This window comes from Littorina saxatilis, linkage group LG1 (genome assembly GCF_037325665.1).
Source record: "Littorina saxatilis isolate snail1 linkage group LG1, US_GU_Lsax_2.0, whole genome shotgun sequence".
Classification (NCBI taxonomy): domain Eukaryota; kingdom Metazoa; phylum Mollusca; class Gastropoda; order Littorinimorpha; family Littorinidae; genus Littorina; species Littorina saxatilis.
This window is the reverse complement of record NC_090245.1, coordinates 8724188-8737204: the sequence shown is the minus strand read 5'-3', so window position 1 is coordinate 8737204 and position 13017 is coordinate 8724188. Positions and strand designations below refer to the sequence as shown.

Here is a 13017-nt window from a genome sequence, read left to right as displayed (position 1 = left end):
GAGTCCTGCACTAAAGCTTCCTTCCCACGGTGGAACTACAAAAGAGCGAACTGGTTCCTCTTTAGACACCGCACCAGCGAACTCACCAAAGACATCAGAGTCGAGGGTCGAGACATCAACATGGTGGCGAAGGACTTCAACATGAGCATCCTCAGAGCAGCGCGTGAGTCCACTCCTAGGGGTGCCAGGAGAGACTATAAGCCCTACTGGAGCAATGAATTGCAGGAACTGGATGATGATCTGGCAGACGCCAGAAGGGAAGCAGAAGTCAACCCGTCACAAAACAACAACATCCTGATCCGCCTCCAGGAAGCCAAAGCCAAATTTCTCAAAAAGAAGCTACAGGCAAGACGGAGAAGCTGGCAAGAGAAGACAAGCTCTCTGAACCTTGAGAAGGATGGCAGAAAGCTCTGGAGGCTCACCAAGCAGTTGAATGATGAGAACACCAGCAGAGGAAAGATCACATTAGAAGAGAACGGGAAGGTGCTAACTGGAAAGCATGCTGCCAACCAATTTGCTGAAAGCTATGCAGCTGAGAGCAACCTCCATGTTAGCCCCGAGAAACAGAGAGAAGCAAGAAGAGAGAAAAGAGAGAGACCTGCCAGACAGTCGACAGTGGACGCCATGAGTCAACCACTCACACTCCACGAGCTGCACTCAGCTCTGAAAAAGTCAAAGGCGAAGAAGTCCCCTGGCCCAGACGGCATCACCAACGAGATGCTAACCCACCTTGGTAGTGCAGCAGAGAACAAGCTACTCGAGGTCTTCAACAGCAGCTGGCAAGAAGGATCGCTACCACAACTCTGGCGAGAAGCGATCATGATCCCCATCTTAAAAAAAGGGAAGGATCCAAAGAAGGCCACCAGCTATCGCCCAATCAGCCTCACCAGCTGTGTTGTGAAGACCCTGGAGAGAATTGTGAACGAGCGCCTCAGGTGGTACCTGGAATCCAGGAACCTCCTCGCCCCTGAACAAGCTGGATTCCGACAGTTCCGCAGCACTGAAGATCAGGTCACTTACCTGGCGCAAGAAGTTGAAGATGCCTTTCAGGAACAGAAGCTGGTCTTCGTCACCTGGATAGATCTTCAGAAGGCCTTTGACAAGGTCTGGAAAGATGGACTCCTTGTAAAACTGCTGAGGAAAGGCGTGTCCAGCAACATGTACCAGTGGATTCGCTCTTACCTCTATAACCGCAGGGCAAGAGTTAACGTCGACCAGACCAAAAGCAAGAAGTTCCTCCTTCGTCATGGCGTCCCTCAGGGCGGAGTCCTCTCCCCAACACTCTTCCTTCTCTTCATCGACGATCTGGTGTCTGAGATGCCCAAGGGGATCAAAGCTGCTCTCTACGCAGACGACCTTGTGATCTGGTGCAAGGAGGAGCACGCAAGTACTGCCACCTACAGAATGCAGCAAGCGGCAGATAGGCTGAACGCATGGGCAGAAGATTGGTGCGTCTCCATCAACAAGGAGAAATCCTCCACCACCCTATTCACACTGTCGCCAAAGCAGAAAACCGGAACCATTAGGCTTGGTGGAACTCCTCTGAGAGAGGATGAAGAAGCAACGTACCTTGGTGTCACCTTTGATAGACGGCAGACCTGGAAACCACACATTGCACAGGCAGAGACGAAGGCCCGGCGCAAGCTAGCCATACTCAGGAAGCTGGCAGGTACCACCTGGGGAGCGAACGAGAAGATACTGAAGACAGTATACCAGGGAACAATCAGACCCCACCTCGAGTACGGCTCCACAGCGTGGTCAACCTCAGCCAAGACAAACCTGCAGACCCTTGACCGTGTGCAAAACCAGGCCCTCCGACTCATCACCGGTGCAATGAAATCCACGCCCATCAAGGAAATGGAGAAGCTTACCACCATCCAACCCCTCTGTCAGAGAAGAGAAGCCAAGACTATGGTACAGGCCGAGAAGCTCAAGTGCCTACCCGACCACCCCATGAAGCACAGACTGAGCAACCTCACCAAGAACCGGCTTAAACGGAGCAGTTTTGTACACGAGAGCAAGAGACTTTCTCGACAGTACAGGGAAGTCCTTCCACAGAACACTCTACCTCTGACTCAAGAAGAAGAGGAAACCCCCAAGGCAACAGAGAAACCAGGCATCCAGATCTGCACCAGTGTTCCACATGTTACCTCAGGAGAAGATCAGAATGACACAGCTCGACAGGCACTCACCTTAGCCCTGATCGACGAACAGTACCCAAAAGAGGCGTGGATCCATGTATACACCGATGGATCAGCAACTAACGCCGTGCTCAATGGAGGTGCAGGCATTCTCATCCAGTTCCCTGGGGGACATACAGCTACAGCCAGCGTTGCCACTGGCAAACACTGCACAAACTATAAAGCAGAAGCAGAAGCTCTCATGCAGGCCGCCTCCTTCGTTCAGGACTCCGCAGACCCTTGCTACCAAGTTGTCTTCCTCTCGGACGCCCTTTCAGTCCTTCAGGCCCTAGAGAACGACAAACTCCCACAGCTGGCCAAAGCATTACAGATGGTCAGACAAACCAGAAGAGTTGTCCTCCAGTGGATACCAGCACACTGTGGGATACCAGGAAATGAAAGGGCAGATGAGCTGGCAAAAGAAGGAGCCGTGGAAGACCAACCTGAAAACAGTGTCAGCTTTAGTGAGCAGAAGACAATCATCAAGGCATTGATGAGGCCAAGGACAAACAGAGATGACTACCACACAATGTCCAGAGAGCAGCAAGTCAACCTCATCAGACTGCGTACTGGCCACAACAGGCTCAATGCTCACATGAACCGAAAGTTCAAGCTGGCGCCATCACCAACCTGTGCCTGCGGTCAAGAGGACCAAACAGCGGAACACATCTTACAGCGATGTCCCTTACTAGATGAGGAACGAAAAGAAGTGTGGCCGTCACCAACTCCCTTGCAGACCAAACTATACGGCAGTCGACAGGAGTTGGAGAAAACGACAACACTTATCACCAGTGCTGGACTGATTGTGTAACCTCTGCGAACGCCAAGAAGAAGAAGAAGATGGTTGTTTGTCTTTTTTCCTTGGTCTTTTGTGTGGGATGTTCTTCTTCACGCTCTGTAGCAGGTCTGTTTTGAAAACAGTCCACAGCTCATCCACCGTACTATCTGTACTCTTTTCGGCTATCTTCTTCTGTAGCTCCCGCATGTCTTCCTTCATCTGTTCCCAGTTAGCTTTGCTATACAAGGGGATAGGTCTCGCACACCCGTTCTTGAGGCTGATCTTGGTTGCTAGTTCAAAGTAGACGATGTCGTGGTCAGAGAGTCCTGGCACCACCTCCACACGGGAGATGAGGCCTGGTGCGTTTGTGAGGACAAGGTCCAGGGTGTTTTCCAGTCTAGTGGGCTTGTTCACCATCTGTTCCAGGTTTTGTTCACTGATCATGTCCATGAAGTCCTGGTGGAGCTGGGGGTGGGGCACTGGAGTCTTCATGGTCATGGGGCTTGTTGTCCAGTCAAAACCAGGGAAGTTAAAGTCTCCTGCTATGATGATGTTTGTGCGCTTGATCTTGCATGCTTTCTTGAGTGACGTCTCAAACTGTTTGAGGCTATCTTCGTCTGCTACGTTTTGGAATTATTTAGGTCTGTCATGTATAACATGCTCATGCTCACACTCGTTTTTCATCATCAATCATATCATATCATACTTATAAGTTATATATAACAGTGACTCAATAATCTTTTTTTCGTTGTCGAGTGGCAAATTCTTGAAAGTCACAGTATTCGGTGCACGTTTCACAGATCTGTAACTGTAAGTGAGTTACATAAATGCGAAAGCAGGACGTCAGCCGGACCTTGTTTATAAAAAGAACTTCAAACTGAGTGTCACCCCTCCCTTTCCGAGAACTGTTTATTTTTTGTCGCCGCTCTGTTGAGTTCTTTTTAATACTTTATTCTTCCACTGATAATGACTTGAGTTTTAAGTGTGCGATGAACCATACTGACAAGCTTCAAAAGACATGCCTGCATCTGTCCATGACGATCTGTGACTTTTGTTAGGAAAACAAGTCACGCCACGGTGTTTTGCAAGAATATCAGTGTTTGCCATGTATAGTAAAGGGAGTGTTGTCACTTTAAACAAAAGACTCGATAGAAATACCTTGAAAATGTGTGAGTGTGTGTGTGTGTGTGTGTGTGTGTGTGCATGTGTGTGCGTGTGTGTGTGTGTGTGTGTGAGTGTGTGTGTGAGAGAGAGAGATGTGACAAAAAAAGGACAATGAGTGTAACAGTTTCAGCAGGGGACACGCCATTTATTTTGAGTTACTTTTCCCAAGTTTCATAAATTGTTTCCAAAAAGTCATGGTACAACATTTTCAATCTCAGCAGATATCGATGCAACTAGCGTTTCAAACCTGAAAATATATTTTCCTTATGCCGTTAACGTTAACACTCAATGTTCAAATCCCAAAGGCATCAAAAAAAGAATGCTTTGTTGTACGAAGGCTATTGTTTACTCCATGCTTGAAACTTTTCACCTGAAAATTGTATGAAAAAAAAAATGAACAAAAAAATCGTCCCGAAACTGACGGGCGTAAAACTTGACATATGATGAAAGCTTACTTTCATTGGTCGCGGTGTGTTTGATTTTGTTGTTTTACGCCCTCACGGTGGAACCATGAGAGGCATGTTGGATACATGTTCCCGGGTGTTACCCCGACACGGGTGTCTTATGTTCTGGTGTGTGATCTATGACGTGACAGACTGAAAAAAGACTGACTTCTTGTACTACACTACTGCATGTAGAAGGCAGGAGGAGAGAGACCTCACCCCCCACATCCAGTGTCATGTGCCTGTGATTGATACTTACATTACATACACGCTCCGCCAGTGTTCGATTAGGCTTCGCCACACTGTTGGTCTCAGCAGTCACGAGCTCGTGCGGTCCGCGAGCGGCTTCTCGTCCAAAACTCAGTATAGCAGACGACAATCCGCGTTGATAGTGCGCAGTTGGAACTGAGATCCGACTCCGTGGACGCACATAGAGAGGCCACCGGCCGTGCTGGGAAAAACAACGTGTGTCACTTGCGTTGTTTTGATTGCGACGAGCGCGAAGTTCATGTGACAAACCAGGTACTAAATCATCGCAGAGAAGAAAATTTCAGTGGAACATTTTGCTTCATTTGACGGTTCCTACCACATCTTCTGCAGAATCGGGTAAGTGTTTTCGTTGTTGTTGTTGTTGTTGTTTATTCTCTGATGTGCCCGTAATAAGTTAAGAATTTTGAGGAACATTTATGTTAGTATCTTCTCGTAACAGGACCATTCACTTTTTGCTACAAGAGAGATACAGAGAGAGCGAGAGAGAGAGAGGGAGAGAGAATTAATTGAATTTTTCTCGTCGCCTTTCATAAACCGTAGGCCGATGCTTGTTCTCAACGGATGTCCGCCTTCATAAAATAGACGTCTTGTCACATTAGTTTATCTGTTTACACGCGGACGGACTCGGAGGGGCCGGGGGCATGGTTGGGAACGAAAAGGGTGGGACAAAAAGGATGCATGTCAATGTGCTGCATTTTCGTAATTACAGGGTACCCGAGCCAAACATGAGCAAATAGCATTAAATTGACAGCCGTTGATACTATGGTGTCTAAGTGAGGCAAGGTCATAATCTGTTTTGTGGGTTTGTGGGATTGTTTATTTTATGTGTCACGTTATCTGACATTGTGTGTGTATGTGTGTACGTGTCTGGGTCTGTCTATTGTCTGTCTGTCTGTCTGTCTGTATCTGTCCGTTTGTGTATGTGTGTGTGTGTGTGTGTGTGTCGATACGATAAGGGACTCATGTTTTGTGATCATAATGTCCAAAACCTCGAAAAGCCAACGCGCTGGCTAAAGGTTCTGACAATTTTTGAACCAGCACATCAACAGGCATCTGTGTGTGTGTGTGTGTGTGTGTGTCTGTCTGTCTGTATCTGTCCGTTTGTGTGTGTGTGTGTCGGTCTGTTTGTCTGTCTGTGTGTATCTGTCTGTTTGTGTGTGTGCGTGTGTGCGTGCGTGTGTGTGTCCGTCACGTGTGTGTGTCCGCGTCCGTCTGTCTGTGTGTATATCTGTCCGTGTTAGCATGACTGTTTGTGTGTGAGTGCGACTGAGCCGCGTGCGTCCGTGTGTGTGTGCGCGCGCATGTGCCACGGTGCGTGTGTTTGTGTGTGACTGTACTACACCGTGCGTGTATGGGTGGGGTTCTGGTTCCACCTGTCTGAAGTCATTTTGTTCTCACCCAATACCGCAACATCATGTTTTGTGGCCGTTATTAGGACAAAGATAACGAGTTTTCAGGTACCCTTCCACAAGCCGAGTGCTGACCCGGAAAAGGGTTTGGACTGACAGAAATTGACATGCGTAAAAGGATAAAGGAGTCAACAAGAAGAAAATGTAAATTCTGAGATTTCTGCGTAGTTTTTATCACATAAATGGAAAAATGGGACACTAACAGCACAACAATAGGAACAGCTGAAAAGTGGCGTGTATGTGAGGGGTACGGTTTCAAGTTTGTGAACCGTAAATAGCTGTACCGTATAGAACAATATTTATAATAATAATAATAATAATAATAAAATAATAATAATAATAATAAATGGATATTTTTAAGTGCCTAACCCAATGGCTCTAGGCCCTTTACAGAATGCCGTGTGAGATGGAATTTTTTGGGCCAGTAGATTGCTGCCATTTCGGCGCATATTTACCTTTCAAGGGCCTATTATTCCAAGTCACACGGGTATTTGGTGGACATTTTTATCTTAAGCGAAAGACACAGACATGTTATCTTAAGCCTAAACAATTTTGCCAGGAAAGACCCTTTTGTCAATCGTGGGATCTTTAACGTGCACACCCCAATGTAGTGTACACGCCGAGGGACCTCGGTTTTTCGTCTCATCCGAAAGACTAGCACTTGAACCCACCAGCTAGGTTAGGAAAGGGGGAAGAAAATTGCTAACGCCCTGACCCAGGGTCGAACTCGCAACCTCTCGCTTCCGAGGTAAGTGCGCTTACCACTCGGCCACCCAGACCACTGGGTACGAACTGTGTGTGTGTGTGTGTGTGTGTGTGTGTGTGTGTGTGTGTGTGTCAGTTCGTGTGTGTGTGTGTCAGTTCGTGTGTATGTGCTGCTGGGCGCCGCGCGTGTGTGTTGCTGTCTGTCTGTCTGAGTCAGTCTGTTCTTGTGGTTTACTATATCGAGCTGATACTGAGTTTGCGTGTGGTGTGGCATATATACTTTATGCACGCTGCACTGACATACGTGTACGTAAGTATTTTTTATCTAGTTGAGTGTATTTGTCTGCCGCATAACATGGTGCCTGACTCGAAGGACATACAAAAGGTTATCTGACACCGACATGGAACACAGCGAAAACATGCAACTGCTGCATATTCTCTTAACAAAAAACACACCCACACTGATGACAACACAAACAACAGCACTAAGACCTCGCGATAGTGCCTAATAACGAGGGATGAATCATTGTGAACTACACGAGCAGCTTCACCAAGAACAAGAAAGACTGACGCGTAATTTATTATGACAGTTGCACACTGATCTTGCATGTCTAAGCCTTGTAACCGAAGCTTAGTTGAGCTTTTTGTGTGTCGAAAGTATACCTGTAACAGACTGTACTCGGAGCCTGCAGGTAAAACCTATTATCCGTGAACAGCTTAGCAGCTGTTGCTTTATGGATATGGACACACAGGTGAGACATTCTCTGTAAACCTTCAACGACTGCTTTTTGCATAATTGATGACTCACAGTCACCCCCCCCCCCCTAACTTATCTGTGTTTGAGTGTTTAAGCGTGTCGACGGAATAGCTGATTATGGATAATCAAAATAATTAGTTTCGATTTATACGGTTTATGTGAAAGCTTGATTTGTAGCCTGATGGGAGTAAGGGTTTTGCAAGATGTTCAAATACTGTGTTGTTTTGTGCTTTTGTTGTTGTTGTTGTAATAGTCCAGGCATATTAGAGAACAACGTTGAAGTGACAATGACTAGGTTTAAAATGTCCCTTATCAGAAAGTTCAACCTCATTCGTTTGATGTTTATTAAGCACATTTTCATATAAAGTTGGCGCTTCATACGGAAAAATGGCTTTGAAATTGACCCAAATCCTTCTTTGGGCTCTGTAAATGTCGTTTGGGGGTATGGTTGTAAAATGGTATCTACTGGTCACCCCAATGTATAAACTGAAAACTATTTCTGCACCAGAACACGCAGAAAGGATTGTATCTGCCTGATGTCTGATGCTTTTCAAAATCCCCAACCACTAACACCTTCAAAACGGACTTTAACTGACACTGTTGTTTTTCCCTATATAATCCTTACTATTTTTCCGAGACGTCGTCGTGTTGTGTATTTAGCTTGCCACAACCTCATACATGGTCCTAAAAGTTAAAGTTGAAGAAAATACTAAAGATAAATGAAAAAGCTGACGCAGTGTCATTCGCACCGTGAATCCCCCCATGGGAACATACTAAAGTCTGGTTCCAAATAGGCTCAATTTCCTTCTATTTCTTTGTATTTCTGCCTCGTAGGGGTAGGGGTGTTCAAACCAAAGGCACCTTTAAACCAAAATTCAAATCACACATCTTACAATACTAAGACACTCAGCAGTAAAAGGGTGTCTGCTGGTAAAAAATTCCAAACAATCCTAAAAGTACTTCACTACTAAAAGTGCTTTTAAAAAGAGCCGTTATTTTTCCCTCTATATTCAGTATTGTGTTTTCTGCGAACATGTAGTCTATTTAGATGGTTGTCGTGTGCACTTGAGTTGCTAAAGCGTTTTCAGTTGGGCATATGTCGAAAAGCAAAGAATTAGCCCTTTGAAAACCATCAGAACTGTCACACAAAAATAACATTTACCTATCTCACCAACTGACCAAACATAGGGCTTTTCCTTATGTATTATGTATTGTCGTGTTTTTTGTAGCATACTTGTGAAAACAGCCACCACTGTTGTAAATGATACTTTAAAGAGCATTATTTCATTTTTACAGTTGAAGGACAACCTGGACTGCCGTATATTACCAGACATGGGATTCTTCCGTAAAATTACGGAATTCCGTAAATTTTTAGGCTCCAGGGATCATTCTTGAGATTCGTGCAAATCCGCTGAGAAAATTTTGGGGTATATGTAGGTATAGACCCAAGTTTTTCGGCCGGTCCGCTGATCGCGACGCTCCATTCCATACTATTCTTGAACGGTTGGTTCATAAAACGGTCAGACTGTTGCTGGTCGATCCGTATGGGAACGCGCTCTGTGTCTTTGTCTCCCACAGTCACCGTTTCAACGTAGCTATCGGGGATTCAGTATAAGCATACCGTATGAGAATGATTCGGCGCCATTTTTACATCGCTTTGAGCCACTTGCCAAAATGATGAGGAAGCTAAAGCGAGACGAAACCGTTCTATCCCGGGAAATTGACCAGCAGAAGTACAAGAAAAATCTCTGGAGATTCGACTGGCTCGATGAAGTTGTATCATTGAGCTGGAAATACGAGAAAGGCCAGAAGACACAAGACGTGAAACTGAAAGTTGGCGATGCTTTTGCTAAAATCAACTTGCCGGGAAAAGCTCAGTGCACTTTGTGCAACGATGTTAATGTTATCAACTACGGTTCCAATGGAAAGACTGCCCTCAAAAGCCACTTGAAAAGCAACAAGCACCTGACTATCCTGAAAACCCAGTCGTGTAATCAGTCACTGGGGTCGTTTGGCACCAACAAGGTAAGAACATTGAAACCACACCGTCACACGCCACCACCCCCCCCCCCATCCCCGCCTCTCTCTCTCTCTCTCTCTCTCTCTCTCTCTCTCTCTCTTTCTCCTCCTTATTTTGAGTCTTAGCGTAACATTAATTTGAGAAACATGGGAAGGAAGAGAAAGGGGGGGGGGGGGCTATGATTAAGCTGAAATATGCATTTCAGCGCCATTTTTGTGTGTCTAAAACACTAAAAACCTTCAGCTTCTGGGGGCTTCGCCCACAGACCCCGACCAGGGGCGTTGCCCCTGGACCCTACTGGGGGCCTTCTGCGGCCCCCAGACCCCCACCTTTTTTTTCCTTAATTATCACTTTTTCGGAATCCCATGTCTGATTACAGCTGTTTTACAATCAGCCAAAATTTTCTTAACAAACGTATGTTAAGAACAACTCCCACAGTGAAATTGAAGGAAAACAAAGTGAAAATCCGCCTGCCATAGAGGAGCTAAAGAATCAACAATAAACGACTGCATGGATAGCTTGATGCACGAATGCATTGCGGACATGTTTGTCTCCAACCAAGAGAAAGTTCCAAAAAATCCCTTTTGTGCTTCTTATTATACAGTGACGTCAAAGACAGCCTTTTCTGCTGTTCATACATTCAGGGGTTATGGTTACACTAAACGACGTAGTTGTAGCCATACTGCCATCCAGATTTATTTTTTCCTTGCGAGCAGTCACAGGGTGTTTGTGCTGTCTGCCAACCGTTAGATGACCCCGCCCAAGTCTGTTAAGGGACCGTTTGACCGTTATAGAACGCGTCTTTTTGATTTTTTGGCACAGTTGGAAACGGTTGATTTTTATCCCTACCATTGTTTCCAAACATTATATAGGAATGTTTTGTGAACAACGGATAATAGCCGCTACTCGCATGTGTAGCAAAAGTGAGCGTACATACTCACCCTGGTCGTCCAGCCGTTGTCCGTTGCCCGTCTTTATCTGTCTGTACTGAACATTACCTTTGGATATTTCTCCAACGCTATGAAGTGAAGAAACACCAAATGTTGCAAAATGTTGTATGACCCCAAGAGCTCAAAAAAGATACTTGAGAACCTTGACCTTACCATAAGGTCAAGGTCACAGGGAGAATTAATGTGGTCTAAAAACTGCAAAATTTCACATTGTGCCAGTTTTCTGGAAAACAAATTAAAAACAGCGGGCTTAGTTTTGTATGGTATACAAGAAAAAGAAAGCCTTATCTTCTGATACCATTTTGGTTGACCTCGGTTCAATGTCAAGGTCAGAGGAGCCCTTCAAAGTTGAATTGTAGACATATTTTGATGTGAGCTTGCCCCTTTAACTTTACTATGGACGATATCTCTTACAAACTTAAACACTGAGTGGGGCGTTTGTTAGAATTTCATACTGAGCCACATCTGGTCACATATCGTTAGGGTCAAGGTCACATTGACCCCTATGAAAAATGTGACCAAGCCGGGTAAAGAAATCCATGTGTCTTGGTAAAAAATCTTAACAAAGCAAAGCCCATGCGACTCTCATGCTTGACCTTTGTCTTAAAGTGACCTTGACCTTCAGGTGACCTTGAAGGTGAAGGTCTAACAACTGAAGCTGGCAAGGACATTGTACACTATTAGAACTGTTTTACAGATTTTTCCTACCAAATTACACATGACCTTTGGCCAAGGTCAAGATCATCAAAGGTCACACATCACAAGGCTATCAATTCAAGACATAGGAAGCATAAACATACTTATTGGCACTTTCTACAAAGAGACATTGTCACTTTTAGTGATTCAATTGCCCGTTTCAGTCACATTTCATAAGGGGCAAAGTGACCTTGACCTTGATGATATGTGACTAAATGTGGCTCAATATCAGTATATAACATGTGCCCCACACAATTATGAAGTTTGAAAGATTTTTTTCATAGTTCAGGGTCAAGGTCACTTCAAAACATGTATACAATTCAACTTTGAAGGACTCCTGTGACCTTGACATTGAAGCGAGGTCAACCAAAATGGTATCAGAAGATAAGGCTTTCTTTTTCTTGTATACCATACAAAACTAAGCCCGCTGTTTTTAATTTGTTTTCCAGAAAACTGGCACAATGTGAAATTTTGCAGTTTTTAGACCACATTCATTCTCCCTGTGACCTTGACCTTAAGGTAAGGTCAAGGTTCTCAAGTATCTTTTTTGAGCTCTTGGGGTCATACAACATTTTGCAACATTTGGTGTTTCTTCACTTCATAGCGTTGGAGAAATATCCAAAGGTAATGTTCAGTACAGACAGATAAAGACGGGCAACGGACAACGGCTGGACGACCAGGGTGAGTATGTACGCTCACTTTTGCTACACATGCGAGTAGCGGCTATTATCCGTTGTTCACAAAACATTCCTATATAATGTTTGGAAACAATGGTAGGGATAAAAATCAACCGTTTCCAACTGTGCCAAAAAATCAAAAAGACGCGTTCTATAACGGTCAAACGGTCCCTTAACAGACTTGGGCGGGGTCATCTAACGGTTGGCAGACAGCACAAACACCCTGTGACTGCTCGCAAGGAAAAAATAAATCTGGATGGCAGTATGGCTACAACTACGTCGTTTAGTGTAACCATAACCCCTGAATGTATGAACAGCAGAAAAGGCTGTCTTTGACGTCACTGTATAATAAGAAGCACAAAAGGGATTTTTTGGAACTTTCTCTTGGTTGGAGACAAACATGTCCGCAATGCATTCGTGCATCAAGCTATCCATGCAGTCGTTTATTGTTGATTCTTTAGCTCCTCTATGGCAGGGGGATTTTCAATTTGTTTTCCTTCAATTTCACTATGGGAGTTGTTCTTAACATACGTTTGTTAAGAAAATTTTGGCTGATTGTAAAACAGCTGTAATATACGGCAGTCCAGGTTGTCCTTCAACTGTAAAAATGAAATAATGCTCTTTAAAGTATCATTTACAACAGTGGTGGCTGTTTTCACAAGTATGCTACAAAAAACACGACAATACATAATACATAAGGAAAAGCCCTATGTTTGGTCAGTTGGTGAGATAGGTAAATGTTATTTTTGTGTGACAGTTCTGATGGTTTTCAAAGGGCTAATTCTTTGCTTTTCGACATATGCCCAACTGAAAACGCTTTAGCAACTCAAGTGCACACGACAACCATCTAAATAGACTACATGTTCGCAGAAAACACAATACTGAATATAGAGGGAAAAATAACGGCTCTTTTTAAAAGCACTTTTAGTAGTGAAGTACTTTTAGGATTGTTTGGAATTTTTTACCAG

General features: G+C 44.6%; 1 protein-coding gene across 1 annotated transcript in view; it reads left to right on the top strand.

Annotated features, from left to right (window-relative positions):
* The first annotated feature begins 4862 nt into the window (after window positions 1-4862).
* LOC138960854 (phosphatidylinositol transfer protein 3-like) overlaps window positions 4863-13017 on the top strand; it is a 46085-nt gene continuing 37930 nt past the window's right edge. The window contains exon 1 of the mRNA XM_070332498.1: window positions 4863-5171. The gene's annotated coding sequence lies outside the window, so the exon portion shown is untranslated. The remainder of the gene's footprint in view (window positions 5172-13017) is intronic.